At 40.7% G+C, this 20,000-nt stretch overlaps 2 protein-coding genes across 4 annotated transcripts in view; both read left to right on the forward strand.

The window, feature by feature from the left end:
• Nucleotides 1-20,000, forward strand: part of LOC138948791 (fibropellin-1-like) — a 334,700-nt gene that overhangs the window by 143,252 nt on the left and 171,448 nt on the right. The gene's annotated exons all lie outside the window — the stretch shown is intronic.
• The window catches only part of LOC138948792 (folylpolyglutamate synthase, mitochondrial-like), a 324,370-nt gene that overhangs the window by 25,469 nt on the left and 278,901 nt on the right, over nucleotides 1-20,000 (forward strand). The gene's annotated exons all lie outside the window — the stretch shown is intronic.

The following is a 20,000-nucleotide window of genomic DNA, read 5'->3' on the forward strand; positions in this document are numbered from 1 at the left end:
GCATTTGATATAAGCAAAGTTAGTTGTGCGGTCCAAATTGTCATTGTTTGACATAAACATCATCCTACATTATACAGAAAGGGATATTTAAACAAAGAAAGTCAATATATAGTGCTCCACTTACCAGGAAAGCATTTTCATTTGTGTCTGGCTGAATGTAGTAAGCCCCATCCATGTCTGTACGATACCCGTTCTCGAAAGGTTCGGAACAATCTGAAAAAAGAGCGAAAGAATGAAAAAGAGGTGAAAGAAGATAAATTAATCAACATATAAAATACAAAAACCATTGGCGTAAGCAAAAGTAACCTTGATAAACGTCTATACTTATTTACTGAGTTGTGTGACACCTATACATACGCACAGACACACAGACAGACAGGCACACACACACACACACACACACACACACACACACACACACACACACACGCGCGCGCGCGCGCGCACAAACACACTCACACACACACCCACACACACACACAAACACAAACACACACTGTAAGTAAATACATAGGGTCAGTCGAATATTTTCAATTTTCTTGGGAAAAGGTAACGAGCTTTTTTCTTCAATCTGCTACCGGCGCTCTTGAAACAAAAGCCTCTGAAAACAATTAGGCCAACAATGGTTCATTAAGTACCACACACATACACACAGAGACCTACAACAACAACAACAACAACAACAACAACAACAACAACAGCAACAGCAACAAAAAAACAAAAAAAATATCCGAGTATAAGCAATGCTCAAAAGAAAGAACACAAATTCTGAAATGACAAGAAAACTGTACAATTATTACCTCGAATCAAGCGGTGGCAAGCCCGCCCACTGTACTGAACAGGGCAGTCGCACTTATCTCCGTTGAGTGTTCCTCCGTTCCGACACCACAGAGGCGTGGTGGACGACAATTTCTCTTCTGCCTGTCGTTTGTTTAAAACAATTACAAAACATAACACACATCTTAAAAGGCTCACTACTGTAACTTTTGTGCAGAAACAACAATGTTCGTTTCGTTTCTGAAAACTGATTTTATTCAAAACCAGCAAGGTCCACTGTTCGGTGTGATAATGTTTCTGCTGTGCTTCTTATTCTTTTATTGATAATGTCAGTCTCCCTCCCGCTATCCCTCCCTTCCTGCCTCCTTCCTTCCCTCCCTGTATCTCCACATGGCTCTATCTGTCTATGACTCTCTGTCTGTCTGTCTGTCTGTCTGTCTGTCTGTCTGTCTCTCTCTCTCTCTCTCTCTCTCTCTCTCTCTCTCTCTCTCTCTCTCTCTCTCTAAGGTATACGGGGCAGGTTGTAAGATTAGGCTTTGCCTAAAACCTCTATCCTTTTGTAATAAAGTTCAGTTTCAGGTTCAGGTTCAGTTTCAGTTTCAGTTTCTCTCTCTCTCTCTCTCTCTCTCTCTCTCTCTCTCTCTCTCTCTCTCTCTCTCTCTCTCTCTCTCTCTCTCTCTCTCTCTCTCTCTCTCTCTCTCTCTTCCTTCCTTTCTATTTCTCTCTCTCTCTCTCAAGATCTCAAGCTCGCTCGCGCTTTAATACTTGCCTTCAGAACATGATAACATTGAGATGAGTTCTCAGCAGTAAGACCACCACAGGAACCAGATGACAACTCCTGGGTCAGGCCGCAGCTCACCTGTTCTGGCACCTCCCCAGGACACACGTTGAAACCATGGCAACCCAGAGTATCAGAACACCGGGTCATACAGTCCATGCGAGAACGAGCCGTGAACTGTTCAGATTTCTGTTCTTCGCGCAAAAACCCTTTCGGGCAAACATTGTACTGATCAAATTTGACCGAGGATGTTGCTTTGGTAACTGAAGGCAGTTTTGAGATGATAATGAGAACATAGATGAATATAAGCATCATGTTTTTGATCGGTATTGCTTTTGGTAATGAAATGCCTATCTTATTCACTTTCCCGTCCGATTTTGTTCAACCGGTTTTTTTTCGTTTCGACTTGCTTTTGTTTTTCAGTGTTGTTTTGTTTGTTTTGTTTTCTGTGTTTTTTTTTCTCTCCCTTTAGTCAAGGTAAAGTTTCGTCTTCTTTTCTTCTAACATGCATTTGTACTCAATGCGATACGTGGTCATTAGACCTTCTCTCGTCTGCTTGTCGGTACGTCTATCTAAGAACACCGTGATGCTGCTTCGGCAATGTGATGTCCAACAGAATCTGTTTTAACCGTAATACGTGTGTCTGTTACAAAACCTACAACCAAAAACCCAGAAAGATCCAATATTCAGTTAAATGTCAACAATAAGACGCATGCAACCAATTCCTTCTATTGATTAACGGTAGCTGTTTTCAGAAAAAGCAGTCTTAGTTATAATGTAGTATTGACTTGCTCGACATATACGTCATGGGGACGCATTTAACCGTTTTTGCAGCCAGTTGTGCATTTTCTGAAGAAACAAATGTGTCCGTGAGCAAGTTAGTTTTAACAAAGACATTACCTCTCTCACACAGGAATCTTGATAGCAACACACACACACACACACACACACACACACACACACACACACACACACACACACACACACACACACACACACACACATTAGCTCACACACACTCAGCCAACAACAAATGAAACAACAACAGCAGTAGCAGCAGTAGCTTCATGAGATATTTGAAAAAGCATATTGATTTTTGTATTTGTTTGATTTGCCTTCCAACGGTATAATGCAGCCCACTTATGTTTTGAAAACTTTTCCGTGTGACGATAGCTGCACTTTTATTTCATATATTCCTACTAGTTATTTGATACTATTTTCTTTTTTTTTAATTCATATCTTTCTCTTTCATTTAATGTTATTTTATTTTGTGTCATTCTCTTTTTTTGTGCGGAACTAGCTATTTCATGTAAAGAAAGTAATGCAATATCATCATCAATGTCGAAGGTATTACTTTCTCAATTTGTTTACATATTCAATATTGGCAGATCCAAAACATATTGCCTGTGGCACCTGAGATGGTCTTTACTGCCAGAAAGAAAACTTTCAAAGACACGTCTTTGGAGGACCTGAGAGCAAATCGTTACCTCACAATGTGATCCTTCGCTTGAGATATTGGACGTATGACGAACAGCATGACAGTGCAAATTGTTGAATACTTTTGCCAAGCTGATTTTATTGAACACTTTTTTCAGTATATTTTATGTGTACTTCTTGTTTGGGTGTATGCAAAGACAAGTAAATGTAAGTTTACCGTTGAAAGATTGCTGAAATTGAAATTCAGTACAAAATGCTGAACTTTCTTGAACCACTGTATCATCAATCAATCAATCAATCAATGAGTCTTATATCGCGCATATTCCGTGGGTACAGTTCTAGGCGCTCTGCAGTGATGCCGTGTGAGATGACATTTTATACGGCCAGTAGATTGCAGCCACTTCGGCGCATATTTACCTTTCACGGCCTATTATTCCAAGTCACACGGGTATAGGTAGACAATTATTAACTGTGCCTAAGCAATTTTGCCAGGAAAGACCCTTTTGTCAATCGTGGGATCTTTAACGTGCACACCCAATGTAGTGCACACGGGGGGAGGTTCGGACACCGAAAAGAGTCTGTACACAAAGTTTTATGAATGCGTGTTCCGTTTAAGGGAAGAAAAATAACAAAAAAACACTGGTCCTATGTCTACCTTTAGGAATATAGTTCCAAGTTTTTCTCAAGAGTATTCTGAGCCCTATGAGCCAATTAATATGTTTATTAAGGGCCATTTTGTTATTTACTCTGTGCTTGTGAGTGTACATGATTTTCCTCGAGCCAAAATCTGACATAAAAGATTTCACTTTTATTCATTTGGCAACTGATAAGAATGTAGACAAACTCGACGAGGTTAACAAAAACAAAATACACAAAAACAAAATAAACAAAAACAAAGCAAACAAAACAAACAAAAACAAACGCCAACGGCAAAAACAACAAACAGCTGGTTAACATATGTAGCCTACATCATCGAGCTTATTGTCTGCGCGATTTCAAGCACAGGATTTGCCCTTTCGTCCAACCAGATATGCATTCTCTGCATCTGTATTACGAAGTGGATGTTAGCATGGCGCCGATGATCCTCCAAAGCCATTCCTTGGGATTCTTTCTTTCTTTCTTTATTTGGTGTTTAACGTCGTTTTCAACCACGAATGTTATATCGCGACGAGGGAAAGGGGGGAGATGGGATAGGGGAAAGGGGGGAGATGGGATAGAGCCACTTGTTAAGTGTTTCTTGTTCACAAAAGCACTAATCAAAAAATTGCTCCAGGGGCTTGCAACGTTGTACAATATATGACCTTACTGGGAGAATGCAAGTTTCCAGTACAAAGGACTAAACATTTCTTACATACTGCTTGACTAAAATCTTTACAAACATTGACTATATTCTATACAAGAACCACTTAACAAGGGTAAAAAGTGAAGAATTTTATGGGTGAGAAAAGGAAAGTAAAAGGACTTTGGGGAGGCAGAAATAGAGAAGAAACAAGAAAAAGATCCTAACTAGGTTCACGGCATCGAGAGTGATGCGACCTTCTCTCAGAAGTTAGTAGAGAAGGCTCCCCCATCCACCACCCGGGGGACGCGCCTCTACGCCAATTAGGGGGCGCGAGGCTTGGGATTCTTCTGTTGTAATTAAAAGCTATGTTACCATAACTGCATGACCCAAAACCAATATTTAACTCGGCAACATCAATGCAACGTTGATGACTGAACGCTGGGTGCTAATCTTATTATTATTTGTGTCCGTTTTAGCAAGAAGCTTCTCTGTAATTCTGTGGCAATCGACAGAAATTTTAAATTGTGTTTAAAAAGCCCAAAATAGTTCGTTCCAGTATTTCCGATTTTACCTCGTACCAAGTTATGAGAACATTTATAACACATTAGTTCTGTAATTCATTCCTTTTTTTGAGGGAAAGAAAGTTGGGCGTTATATTGAGAAAATCAAAATATCTACTCCAATACAATATCATGGCTTGTAAAAAAGTAACACTTTACTTCTTTTCGTTGAACAGAGACGCTTTATTAAAAATTGTCCACTCGGATGTGATTTTTCCCTGTGAGGTCGTGATGTTTTGATTAAATCACATGGAGTTGCTGCATGGAGTGCCATGCACTGAATAACACATAGATTTGTTGTTCCTACATTGACTGACCATCTGAAGTCTAGGGTCTGGTCCACAACTTTTATGCTATCGGAAAGTGATTTGCAAACTGCAGGTTTTCCAAACCGAATAGCCAGATCGTGTGACGCAGTAAGTTTCTGTTTTCAAATGTTTGCAAAGGACTTCATAGACCTTTAATATTATGCGGAAGGTGAAAAGGTAAGAGCATCATCATCAATCTTCTTGCAAACTATAAGACAGCTTAAAAATGCTGGAGGATCATACCGTTCTCATATGTCTGACATGTAACAGTTGTCCTCAGTTCTTCACATCAAAGTGTACTCTACGTATTCTGTGGTGTGGGATAATACAGAAAACGCAAAGGATTTTATCACGTCCTCCGTTGTTCTGTTACACTTGACAAAGCTGTTCTCTATTGTATTGAATGCAGGACATTCTTTTGTAAGATCTTAAACCATTGATTTTTTTTTTTAATTTCGTGTATCAATCGTGCGTTTTCGGAATTACTCTTGCGCTGATCTTCAAGAGAAAAAAAGAGAATTCAAGCAGTTCAGGGTAAGCACACTGACGTAATACTACACAAAAGACTTCTATCTTTCCCCAAATCATGCCGACAGTTTCGCCAACTTCGATGGTTCTGATACTAATACTCTTCAAAATAAGCTTCTTGGCTGCAGAGAACGCAACTGAAGGAATTGTGCAAGGTGAATACTACACAAAATGCAAAGGTGTGATGGCAGATGTCGAAGGTCCAACGATTCCTTTTCGTTCTTCAGTGGACTGCATTGGAAATTGCTTATCTGACGGTAGATGCTGGGGTGCAAACATATGCCCTTTAGGCCCACATCGAGAGGTTATGTGTCAATGGACTTTTGGGCAGCAGGCTTGTGAAATTCTCACTGCAGCTGATCAATCAAAGTGCTACTACGTTCAAAAGGTATCTCTCTCTCTCTCTCTCTCTCTCTCTCTCTCTCTCTCTCTCTCTCTCTCTCTCTCTCTCTCTCTCTCTCCCCTCTCTATCTCTCTCCCCTCTCTCTCTCTCTCTCTCTCTCTCTCTTTCTCTCTCTCTCTCTCTCTCTCTCTCTCTCTCTCTCTCTCTCTTAGAAGTAAGGACCGGTTGTAAGAAAAGGCGTCGCCTTAAACCTCTATCCTTGAAAAATAAAGTTCCATCATCATCATCTCTCTCCCCCCTCTCTCTCTCTCTCTCTCTCTCTCTCTCTCTCTCTCTCTCAGTCTCTCTCTCTCTCAATCTCTCTCTCTCTCTCTCTCTCTCTCTCTCTCTCGTCTCTTTCTCTCTTTCTCTATGTCTCTCTCTCTCTTTCTCTCTGTCTCTCTGTGACTCTCTCTGTCTCTCTCTCTTTCTCTCTCTCTCTCTCTCTCAGTCTCTCTCTCTCTCTATGTCTCTCCCTCTGTCTGTCTGTCTCTCAATTACAAAATGTAAAACTATGAATAATAAATCAATAAGTTAATTGATTAAAAAGTAAATAACTTAAAGAATAAGTGAATACCTAACAAACTAACTAACTAAATAAATAAGTAAATTCAAAAGTGTATGAATAAGTACATGGTTTGATAAATACACGATTGAAAATGAAGGATTAAATAAATAAGCAGTAAATAGGTAAATAAAATGACGAATAACGGAATAAATCAGTAGACACATAAACAGAAAATGCATTAACAAATACATCAATGAATTCGTAAATAAATATACAAGTTAATACATAAACAATTGTTAGACATAACTGACAACCAATGAGGCCTTATCCATCTTCCACAGTGCAATTCGAGGGCGTCTACTTAATACCGCTCAGGTTTTTTTTTAAAATTTTATTTTCAAGTATTAGATGCATGGTAAGCTGTGACTAGTATAAACATGGTCCATCATGTTATAGCCATTACAGCATGTAATTGTAATCGTTGGTGCTCTGGATACAAGGTTTTACTACAGTATTACTATCGTTGTAAGAATTATTAGAGAATTGTATGTAACCCACACAAACCATGATAATGATGTGCTTTCCAGAATTCTATGACAAAGATACGACAAACAACAGAACATAATGAGATACCACAAACAACAGAACAGCCGATTACAACAGAACAGCCGACTACAACAGAACAGCCGACTACAACAGTACAGTCGACTACAACAAAACAGCCGACAAGAACAGAACAGCCGACTACAACGTTAACAGAACAGCCGACTACAACAGAACAGCCGACTACAACAGAACATCATGAGATACCGCAAACAACAGAACAGACAATTACAACCGAACAGCCGACTACAACCGAACAACCGACTACAACAGAACAGCAGACTACAACAGAACAGCCGACTACAACAGAACAGCCGACTACAACAGAACAGCCGACTACAACAGAACAGCCGACTACAACAGAACAGCCGACTTCAACAGAACAGCCGACTACAACAGAACAGCCGACTTCAACAGAACAGCCGACTACAACAGAACAGCCGACTACAACAGAACAGCCGACTACAACAGAACAGCCGACTACAACAGCACAGCCGACTACAACAGAACATCCGACTTCAACAGAACAGCCGACTACAACAGAACAGCCGGCTACAACAGGACAGCCGACTTCAACAGAACAGCCGACTACTACAACCGAACTGCCGACTACAACAGAACAGCCGACTACAACAGAACTGCCGATTACCACAGAACATCCGACTACAACAGAACTGCCGACTACAAAACAACAGCCGACTACAACAGAACAGCCGACTTCAACAGAACAGCCGACTACAACAAAACAGCCGACTACAACAGAACAGCCGACTACAACAGAACAGCCGACCGAACAGCCGACTACAACAGAACAGCCGACTACAACAGAACAGCCGACTACAACAGAACAGCCGACCACAACAGAACAGCCGCCTACAACAGGACAGCCAACTTCAACAGAACAGCCGACTATTACAACCGAACTGCCGACTACAACAGAACAGCCGACTACAACAGAACAGCCGACTACAACAGCACAGCCGACTACTACAGAACAGCCGGCTACAACAGGACAGCCGACTTCAACAGAACAGCCGACTATTACAACCGAACTGCCGACTACAACAGAACAGCCGACTACAACAGAACAGCCGACTACAACAGAACAGCCGACTACTACAGAACAGCCGGCTACAACAGGACAGCCGACTTCAACAGAACAGCCGACTACTACAACCGAACTGCCGACTACAACAGAACAGCCGACTACAACAGAACTGCCGATTACCACAGAACAGCCGACTACAACAGAACTGCCGACTACAACTGAACAGCCGACTACAACAAAACAGCCGACTACAACAGAACAGCCGACTTCAACAGAACAGCCGACTACAACAGAACAGCCGACTTCAACAGAACAGCCGACTACAACAGAACAGCCAACTACAACAGAACAGGCGACTACAACAGAACAGCCGACTACAAGAGAACAGCCGACCACAACAGAACAGCCGCCTACAACAGGAGAGCCGACTTCAACAGAACAGCCGACTACTACAACCGAACTGCCGACTACAACAGAACAGCCGACTACAACAGAACTGCCGATTACCACAGAACAGCCGACTACAACAGAACTGCCGACTGCAACAGAACAGCCGACTTCAACAGAACTGCCGACTACAACCGAACTGCCGACTACAACAGAACAGCCGACTACAACCAAACTGCCGACTACAACACAACAGCCGACTACAACACAACAGCCGACTACAACCGAACTGCGGACTACAACCGAAAAGCCGACTACAACAGAACAGCCGACTACAACAGAACAGCCGACTTCAACAGAACAGCCGACAACAACAGAACTGCCGACTACAACAGAACTGCCGACTACAACTGAACAGCCAACTACAACAGAACAGCCGACTACTACAGAACTGCCGACTACAACTGAGCAGCCGACTACAACAGAACAGCCGACTGCAACAGAACAGCCGACTTCAACAGAACAGCCGACAACAACAGAACTGCCGACTACAACTGAACAGCCGACTACAACAGAACAGCCGACTACAACAGAACTGCCGACCACAACAGAACAGCCGACTACAACAGAACAGCCTACTACAACAGAACAGCCGACTTCAACAGAACAGCCGACTTCACCAGAACAGCCGACTACAACAGAACAGCCGACGACAACAGAGTTCTGTCTAAATGGTGGAACTCCGGATGTACTTGATTCATCATGTGCTTGTCCTGTGGGGTTCAGAGGAAACCGTTGTCACCAGTACATACGAGGTAAGTTACTGATACGGGATTTTCTCTCAAAGTGGAAACTGGTGCGGCTTTTTTTTTTGAGAGGAACCAGATTTTGAGATAAAAACGGTATTGAAAGATCTTGATAAAGTTCTTGAGTAAAATGTCTCTAAGCATATTTGTCTATGAGTTACATTACAAGAGCATCCTTCAACTCAAATACGTGACATACTTCAACAGCTACGACTACAGTTGCTACTCTTACTGCAGCAGCTGCTGCTGCTACTGCCGCGCTGGATGCTGCGCTGATGCTACTTTTGCTTCTGCTACAAGTTTTGTTGTTCTTGTTTGTCATTGTGTTGTATTGTCGTCACAGATTGTGCCGAACCATACATCAAGGACGGGTACCAGTCAAACAACTTTAAGGTCATGTACATCCAGCCCAACTCGGCGCCCAGTCCTTTCCTGGTGAGTAAAGGTGTCTTCGTTTCTTTCTTAGTTCGAGGTACTCCCTGTATAACGCTTTCTGGGCGCGTGTATGTGATTTTGTTTTCTTCTCGAATTCAGCGATTTTTTTCTGTCCAGAGTATTACTTAAGTGCTTCTTTCTGCAACTCGCGTTTTCTTTTGGACAAACAGGCAAAGGTAAGGAACACGAGTGGAGGGAGCATCACTCGTAATATCAGTCAGGACAATGAACAAACTTATTTTTACATTTTTTAACGACTTATATCGGATCTTGGCAAATTACAATCAATTTAATTCTTCTTCTTTTTTTCTTCTTTTTTGTGGTGCGCTCAGTCGCATATTTTCAAAATTCGCCTGGAATGGTTCACGGAACACAGCAGTTCTCTGAGTGTTCAAGAAACTCCCACAAGTTTTGTTGTTTCAAGTACAAAAGCAGAAATCTTATTATAGAAAGACTCTTCTTTTCAAAATAGACAACGGTCATACTTAATAGTTAAGAGTAGGGTGTGTGGGGTTTGGGGTGGCTGGGGGTGGTGGTGGGGGTTCCGGGCAGGTGGGGGGGGGGGGGGGGGTGACATACACAGAAACAGCAACTGATTAGTAACGGTGCTTCGTGGAAACACATTGTATGATTGGAATACAGAAAAACATTGTAAGTTTCAAAGATTAAATGGTTAAATAAAACTGATGCAGTGTCTCCGTTTCAGGTCAGATGCAAGTTCACCAGCAGCCCTATGACAGTTGTATTACGACGGAATAAATATGGCGATTTCCCTCAGAACTGGACGTCATGCAAGAACCATTTCAAAGGAAATCTTGAGTCCAACCAGAACGACCCCGACAATTATTTCATCGGCTTGGAGAATCTACACCACCTCTTGCTACAAGCGAAATATAAACTCTACATTTATATGTTCCATTTTGGTGGATCCTCTTACGAAAACGTAAAAATTGGACCAGAATCCAGTTCCTATGATATTTCGTTCAGTAGTGGCGGTGACGGGTTTTTGGGAAACCCACCCCGAAAGTTCAGCGCAGCCGGAAATGATGTGAGCGGATGTTACAGCCGTCATGGCAAGGCAGGATGGTACGCGGATGGTACTGCTTGTACAGGATATGGTATGTTCTCTGATGCAGGTAATTACTTGTACTGGTGGTATAGTGGGCAACTGAAATCGACTTATCAGATGGATTTTATAATCTATACAAACACATATGACCATTACAATGTTTAGATTCTAAATGCAACCAACCAACGTGCATATTTGAATACATCTGAATCAGATATACTGCTAACGTAACAAAATAAACAAATTAAAAACAACAAGTGAGGTTACTTTACAAAACATTTGAATACTACGTATATTTCAATTTTGCAAAATTCACAGGAGAAGTAAAAGGAATTTTGCATTCAGATTACATCAACATGAGATGGATTTGGAACATACATTGTCAAAAAAGATGTTGTTGGTTTAGCAGGTTACCTGGATGCAAACCTCTTGCTCTCGAATGAAATGTTGACAGAAAACAAGGGGAAAAGTTCAGAAATATTTTGAAATTTTAAACACACATTTAACACCAATCAAATACTTCTTTTTACATTTAGTCAAGTTTTGACTAAATGTGACCCTCCACCACGAAATGAGTCGCATGTCACCTCGCGCGGTTCTGCGCTAGGCTTAATATAAGTCCGGGGAGTGTCTGGTAACAGTGTGAGGGTCACCTTAGTCACAGGCTTATAACTCAAACAGTTTTCGCTCTTTTCTGAAACGGTTTTCACCACTGGATAGAGCATAACAAACTCTTTAGAAAAATGTAAAAATATGAAAATCATGCAAAGGTGACATGTGACTCATTTCGTGGTGGAGGGTCACAAATGTTTTAACATATAGGGGGAATCGAGACGAGGGTCGTGGTGTATGTGTGTGTGTGTGTGTGTGTGTGTGTGTGTGTGTGTGTGTGTGTGTGTGTGTGTATGTGTGTGTGTCTGTCTGTCTGTGCGTGTGTGTGTGTAGAGCGATTCAGACCAAACTACTGGACCAATCTTTATGAAATTTTACATGAGAGTTTCTGGGAATGATATCCCCGGTGGGTTTTTTCATTTTTTTCCATAAATACTTTTGATGACGTCTGATCCGGCTTTTTGTAAAAGTTGAGGCGGCACTGTCACACCCTCATTTTTCAATCAAATTGATTGACATTTTGGCCAAGGAATTTTTGACGAAGGCCGGACTTCGATATTGCATTTCAGCTTGGTGGCTTAAAAGTTAATTAATGACTGTGGTCATTAAAAATCTGAAAATTGTTAAAAAAAAAATCCAAATTTACGTTCATCTTATTCTTCGTCATTTTTTGATTCCAAAAACATATAAATATGTTATATTTCGATTAAAAACAAGCTCTGAAAATTAAAAATATATAAATTATGATCAAAATTAAATTTTTGAAATCAATTTAAAAACACTTTCATCTTATTCCTTGTCGGTTCCTGATTCCAAAAACATATAGATATGATATGTTTGGATTAAAAACACGCTCAGAAAGTTAAAACGAAGAGAGGTACAGAAAAGTGTGCTATCCTGCTCAGCGCAACTACTACCCCGCTCTTCTTGTCAATTTCACTGCCTTTACCTCGAGCGGTGGACTGACGATGCTACGAGTATACGGTCTTGCTGAAAAATTGCATTGCGTTCACTTTCATTCTGTGAGTTCGACAGCTTGACTAAATGTGGTATTTTCGCCTTACGCGACTTGTTTGTTGTTTCTGCCACACACCTTGACTCTAAATGACGTAAAATCCTATTTTCAAAAATTCAGCGGTTGTTCACGACCTGATTAATCTCCCCATGTTAGCGCATGCGCATTGACCGCATTGAGAGGGATTGTTCAAGCAGAGTTTTCAGTTCGTGACACCGGCAAAAATCTGTAATGGTTGAAGAGTTGGGCACTAAAATTGACCTCTCAAACGGATTTCATATTCTATACAAAATCATATGACCATTACGATGTCTAGACCTTAACTACTTGCATGATTGAGTACATTTCAAGTGCGCAAACTTCGCTAAAGAAAGAAAAAGATATGTCTGCTAGCCGCTGAAGGGGACAAGCAAGTGGTTCCAAGACATGACGTTTTAGTTTATACGCAAGTCAGCCTGTTATGGCATGAAACATCGAGTCTGGACAAGAGGCATAATGTATACGAGAGCACTTAGAATTATTACAAAATGTAACCTAAAATAGGCTGTGAATACAATTTGTCGTTGGGCTTGTAAATTCAATGTCAAATGATCATAAGACTGATTTTCAATTGATCAAATCTGTGTCACTTTTCTTATAATAGATTTGATTTTACTATCTTCTTTCAGCATATTTGAGCACTAGATAGAAATATGGGGAACACCCAGATGTCACAGATACATACATTTTGAAAGTAAAGTGAATCAGCAAACCAGCTACACTTTTTAATTCCAATATCAACCAGACAAAAATAAGGGAATAGGACATGTATTTTAGATTTGGAATCCATATATAAACTTGGCCAAACAATTAATGCAACAACTTTTGCACGCTAACAAAAGCGGTAAAACGCAATCCATTTTAGTTCAACTTTATATGCTGGAAAAGGTAATTATGTCCACCGTTAATATCATTTGTCCGATCGGTGGTAATTTGTATAGGCATCCCGTTACAACCTGTCAAACAAGGTCACCCCTAAAATCGACCTGACAAAAACTATAGCCCCGTGTTTTAAAATCTGAAAAAAATCAGAATGTGCACTTACCAAATACTTCTGACTACCGTTAGAAAGGCCATTCAATTTCCAGTTCAGAGCTTTTTGTTTGATGCACCTTACTTCTCTAGTCTTTGTGTAGCCTTTTGACAAAGTCGGTAGGGGTCAACCGTTTCAGAGGCCAAAAAAGCCACGTTTTGCGGCCATTTTTGAGGGGGTCCTCCACTCAAAGAGCCATATCTGCTCAAGTTCTCAATGAATTGCTTTAGAAATTTCAGAAGTTATGACTAATAGTAGTAATAGGGTGACCAAAATCTGTGTTGATTTTGATGAACGTGTATTACTAAGCGTGTCTTATAACGCAACGTTTCCGAAAGACCTAAACAAATATTCGTATTAATTCAGGGTTTAAGGACAAAAAATCGTGACATTGTATGCGAACAAAAAATGGTTGGGACAACTGGTGCCAAAGTTTCAGGCAGATCTGAGTGCTGGTTTACATATGCTGGAGATGGGAACGCGCACGAAAAATTATCGATCACCGTCAATGGTAACGTATACAGTCCCTTTAGAGATTAACAGTCCTAGGCCTGTGCTAACTTGGCTGTGGTTATTTCGGTACGGAGCCCTGTGCTCGGTGTGTTACGCTTTGTTGATTTGATGGTTATAAGAGTTCGCGGCGGGCGCACGGTAGTGCGGTGTGTGTGTGTGTGTGTGTGTGTGTGTGTGTGTGTGTGTGTGTGTGTGTATCTCTCTGTGTGTGTGTGTGGGTGTTTGTGTGTGTGTGTGTGTATGTGTGTGTGTGTTTGTGTGTGTGTGTGTGTGTGTATGTGTGTGTGTGTGTGTGTGTGTGTGTGTGTGTGTGTGTGTGTGTGTACACGTGGGGCTTATGTTGTTATTGACTCATGTTAATTACAGCTCAGTTCAGCCTCTGTCTCTCTTTCTTTCTTTTTCTCTCTCTGTTTAATTAATTGTCTGTTCTACCCTCTTGTCTGCTTCTGTCTCAGAGAGAGAGAGAGAGAGAGAGAGAGAGAGAGAGAGAGAGAGAGAGAGAGAGAGAGAGAGAAAGAAAGAGAGAGAGAGAGAGAGAGAGAGAGAGAGAGAGAGAGAGAGAGAGAGAGAGAGAGAGAGAGAGAGAGAGAGAGAGAGAGAGTGTGTGTTCGGGTATGCATGCTGTTTTGGTGTATCTGTTCTTCTTCTGTTCTTCTTGGTTGGGATTATGGTGGATTTGTTTGGTTTTTGTGTGTGCTCTTTTTCTTTTGGGGGGGTACAACCATCGACTGCTTACTGGACCAGGACGGGCCTTTACAAAACTTTGGGTCATGCACAAATGTATTTTTTATAGTGTTCGGATGAGCGGTTTTGTTCTTATGTACATGTACTCTTTTGTCGTGGGTTTTTTCGACTCTTGATTTTCCTCATCGATAAGGATGTAGGTTTGTTTTGTCTGTGAGCTTTTGTCAAAGAATAACCGACATCCTTTTTCGCGTATATTTGTTCGCGTATATTTTAGTTACGCGTTGCTGTTACCGTTATGTTTGTTTGATGTTGTTGTTGATTGTTGAAGTTTATTGTTGTTGTTGTTCCTCTTATTATTATTCTTGCTTTTTGTTTTGAACAAGTACTCACATTCTCTCTCACGCTTTTCAATTTCAAAGATTGAAACTTGTTTATTTACATCTCTCTCTCTCTCTCTCTCTCTCTCTCTCTCTCTCTCTCTCTCTCTCTCTCTCTCTCTCTCTCTCTCTCTCTCTCTCTCTCTCTTTCCCTCTCACTCAGTCTCTCTGTCTCCAACACACACATAATTACGAACAGACTCAAACGCACACATATACACACAGGCAAACACACACACACTCAAACACACACACACACTCACACACACTCACACACACACACACACACACACACACACACACACACACACACTACCGCGCGCCAACCGCAAACTCTTATAACCATCAAATCAGCACAGCGCTCTGGCTAAAAATAACCTCAGCCAAGTCAGTACAGGCCAACGGCTGTAAAACTCTTCGAAGACTGTATACAGTACCAAAGACGATGATCGATAATTTTTCGTGCGCGTTCCCATCTCCAGCAAATGTAAACCAGCACTCAGATCTGCCTGAAACTTTGTGGACGATTGCCTCAACCATTTTTTTCTTAGCATGCAAAGTCACGATTTTTTGTACTTAAACCCTGAATTAATACGAATATTTGTTTAGGTCTTTCGGAAACTTTGCGTAATAATACACGCTTAGTATACACGTTCACCAAAATCAACACAGATTTTGGTCAGCCTTTTGTCATAACTTCTGAAATTCCTAAAGCAATTCATTGAGAACTTGAGCAGATATGGCTCTTTGAGTGGAGGACCCCCTCAAAAATGGCCGCAAAACGTGCCTTTTTTGGCCTCTGAAACGGTTGACCCCTACTGCCTTTGTCAAAAGGCTACACAAAGACTAGAGAAGTAAGGTGCATCAAACAAAATGCTCTGAACTGGAAATTGAATGGCCTTTCCAACGGTAGTCATAAGTGTTTGGTAAGTGCACATTCTGATTTTTTTGCAGATTTTAAAACACGGGGCTATGGTTTTTGTCAGGTCAGGTGACCTTGTTTGACAGGCTGTAACGGGATGTCTATACAAATTACCACCGATCGGACAAATAATATAAACGGTGGACATAATTACCTTTTTCAGCATATAAAGTTGAACTAAAATGGATTGCGTTTTACCGCTTTTGTAAGCGTGCGAAAGTTGTTGCAATATTTTTTGGCCAAGTTTATATTGACAACCATGGGTTGACAATCTACCACCAGACCACTGATGAGATACATTAGTGTCGAAACACGTGTCTGGTCACGGTAGTTAAACAATGGTCCTCCTCTGGACTAGTTACCTCTGTTGATACTCTCCCCTCGGGGCAGATTCTCTTTGTGAAACTCGGTCCCGTCCGAGGAGGGTCTGATTTCCCCAATAGGGCTGTCAGTGAAGGGACACATTTTTTGTTTCCTCTCTCTTTTGCTCATTAATATATCATAGGTATTTGCTTTGTGATTCGTAACTGAAATAACCATGGTATTGTGTTGCTTAGTAATTGATGCATGAATTGGCGTGCCATTACACGCCCCTGAGGAAGGCCTGGCAACAGGTCGAAAATTTGGGCTGCCACTTGAAATTCTTTATTTGGCTTTTCTTTTCCTTGATTTTGTTATATAAATATATAAAAAAAAAAGTTCACAAAAAAAAGTTGGCAGTGAAAAGTTGACAGCTTTTCCTGTTTCTCCTTTTCAAAACTAGATCTCCCTTGTTCGCGTATCCATTTCTGGATCTGCAGGCTGGTACAGAGTTACCTCCCTTTAGGCTTTTTCAAATTTCCCTTGTTTAAACCTAATTTCTTGGTTTAAACTTGTCTAATTTTCTAAATTCTTTCTTAATAAATATCAATTCCACACTTTGGCCTTAAATCAAAGTGTTTCCCTTCACATATATCCCCTTGGCGTTGTCAGATGAGGGTAGTCTCCCATGCCAACAGAAGCTACCATTCAGAGAGTGGTTTGCTTCTTAGTTGGATACCATGGGTTGACAGCTCTCGCCATTAGTACCACCTGACCACTGATGTGACGTGCCTGGTCCAGGTACTAAAACAATGGTCCTCCTCAGTTGTAGATTTCATTGTGATACGTCCCCCAGAGGGACTTTGCTTTGAAAATCTCGGTTCCCCCCTGCGGTGGGTCTGATGCTCCCAATTGGCTGTCTGTGAAGAAATACTGTCTTCTCTCTCTTTCCTTCTGCTAAGAGATTTTAACAATTCTCAGAAGAAAGTCTCTGCTGACTTTCAATTGTTTCTTTCACAACTTCTGATGTTATATATTATTATATTTAGTCAAGTTTTGACTAAATATTTTAACATCGAGGGGGAATCGAAACGAGGGTATGGTGTATGTGCGTCTGTCTGTCTGTGTGTGTGTGTAGAGCGATTCAGACTAAACTACTGGACCGATCTTTATGAAATTTGACATGAGAGTTCCTGGGTATGAAATCCCCGAACGTTTTTTTCATTTTTTTGATAAATGTCTTTGATGACGTCATATCCGGCTTTTCGTGAAAGTTGAGGCGGCACTGTCACGCCCTCATTTTTCAACCAAATTGGTTGAAATTTTGGTCAAGTAATCTTCGACGAAGCTCGGGGTTCGGTATTGCATTTCAGCTTGGTGGCTTAAAAATTAATTAATGACTTTGGTCATTAAAAATCTGAAAATTGTAAAAAAAAATAAAAATTTATAAAACGATCCAAATTTACGTTTATCTTATTCTCCATCATTTGCTGATTCCAAAAACATATAAATATGTTATATTCGGATTAAAAACAAGCTCTGAAAATTAAATATATAAAAATTATTATCAAATTTTTTTTTTCGAAATCGTTTTAAAAACACTTTCATCTTATTCCTTGTCGGTTCCTGATTCCAAAAACATATAGATATGATATGTTTGGATTAAAAACACGCTCAGAAAGTTAAAACGAAGAGAGGTACAGAAAAGCGTGCTATGCAGCATAGCGTAACCACTACCCCGCTCTTCTTGTCAATTTCACTGCCTATGCCGTGAGCGGTGGACCACGAGTATACGGTCTTGCTGCGTTGCATTGCGTTCAGTTTCATTCTGTGAGTTCGACAGCTACTTGACTAAATATTGTATTTTCGCCTTACGCGACTTGTATATATATCCATATCTTAATTCAATAACCTGCCACTGCAATGTCTAGCAAAATACTTTTAAATCAAAGCTAGGATAAATGGACAACACATGATAATGCATTTTCTAAATGAAAATTTAGAATGAGATGAACCGCTGTTATTATCTAACTGGAAAAGTAGTTAGTTACATTTTACTCTCATTTGTCACTCCGTCTCTTTGCCGATTTTTGAGCAATACCCACATATTTCTTTCGCCAATTTACCTTTGATGTTTCTAGCTCTGCAATTGTATAGATTAACCGATAATGCTGGAGTACTGTGTGACACTCTCACACAGGAAGGCTGTCGTGATATTTTTTCCAGACAGTTTTGAATATATACATCTGATACCACAAGGTTATCATGTTTGAAAGCAACCATGAACCAGGTGAGACAGATTTCTCTCAAAATTATCCACGGTGGTTTACTGATCCATAAGTGTGTGCAATGAATGTGTAATTAGCTAAATGTTCCGCTGTAATATTCTGGTAATTCACCGACTGTTAATGTATCAACTTTGCGGAGGATTATATGATCTGCTCTTAACAAAAATAAACTGGATACACTCAGGCTTTCAAATTTATAAGAAATGAGAACAATCCGAAGGTAAAACAATCCACACGAAAACGAACAAATTCAATTTTCTTTAGAAATTAGGCATTTTGTGGAGAATGTTATTTATAACCTCCTATTGAATATATCTCCACTTTTGATGTCTGAAAACAAATATTTATTTTTGAATTCCTTGTGTACGCTTACCTTTGTGTTATTTAGGAAATCCTTGCATTAGTGTCCGTTTACCTTATAACCACCAGTGCACCTACTTGTGAACATGACGTTCTGTCTGATTTTCAGGACAGACAATGGGATTTCAATCTGTACCACGTGCACACCTCACGTAATGAAACATAAAACTCACGAGACAGTATGTAATCCGGTTGTGTATTTCTGTACGCATGAAAGAATAAACAAGTCGCGTGAAGCGATATAACAAAATGTAGTCAGTCGGTATCAAACTAAAAGATCAACACCACAAACCAGTCATCAAATGTAGTCTCGGCTAGCCATACTCGAAGACCAAGACAGGTCACGTTAGTCTCCGCGAAGAATGTGACCGTAGTAAGCCTACTTACTGAACCTATTTTCTTTCATTCTGAGCACATTTTTGGAGTAAACATGACATAGCTATCTATGTTTGAATTCAGGAGAAGATACGATTTTGTAATCTGCTTTGTCCCACTTGCTAGGCTGGAAAGTTCGTAGAGGAGCGTTGAGGACTAATTTTCCGGACTGAGAGTCCGATTAGTATGTCGCCTATTGAAGTAAGTGATAATTGAAGTTACTATTCCATCAGAATCTTGCTTGCTGCAGTTTTCCCCAAATAGTTTCGATCGGGTATGACTGTCCCATACCCCCCCCCCCCCCCCCCCCTTCCAACATGTCAAGGTCTCCTCAAATACAGTTTTTTCTTCGTTTTTTTCTCAAAAACAATTTCCTTTTTTTGTGTCTTTGTGTGTGTGTGTCTGCATGTACGTATGACACTGACAAAGAGAGGAGTTCTTTCATTGTTTGTATTTTCTGACACGACAGGGCGAGGGAGTGTGTGTGTGTGTGTGTGTGTGTGTGTGTGTGTGTGTGTGTGTGTGTGTGTGTGTGTGTGTGAGAGTGTGTGTGTGTGTGTGTGTGTGTGTG

This window comes from Littorina saxatilis, linkage group LG15, assembly GCF_037325665.1.
Source record: "Littorina saxatilis isolate snail1 linkage group LG15, US_GU_Lsax_2.0, whole genome shotgun sequence".
Classification (NCBI taxonomy): domain Eukaryota; kingdom Metazoa; phylum Mollusca; class Gastropoda; order Littorinimorpha; family Littorinidae; genus Littorina; species Littorina saxatilis.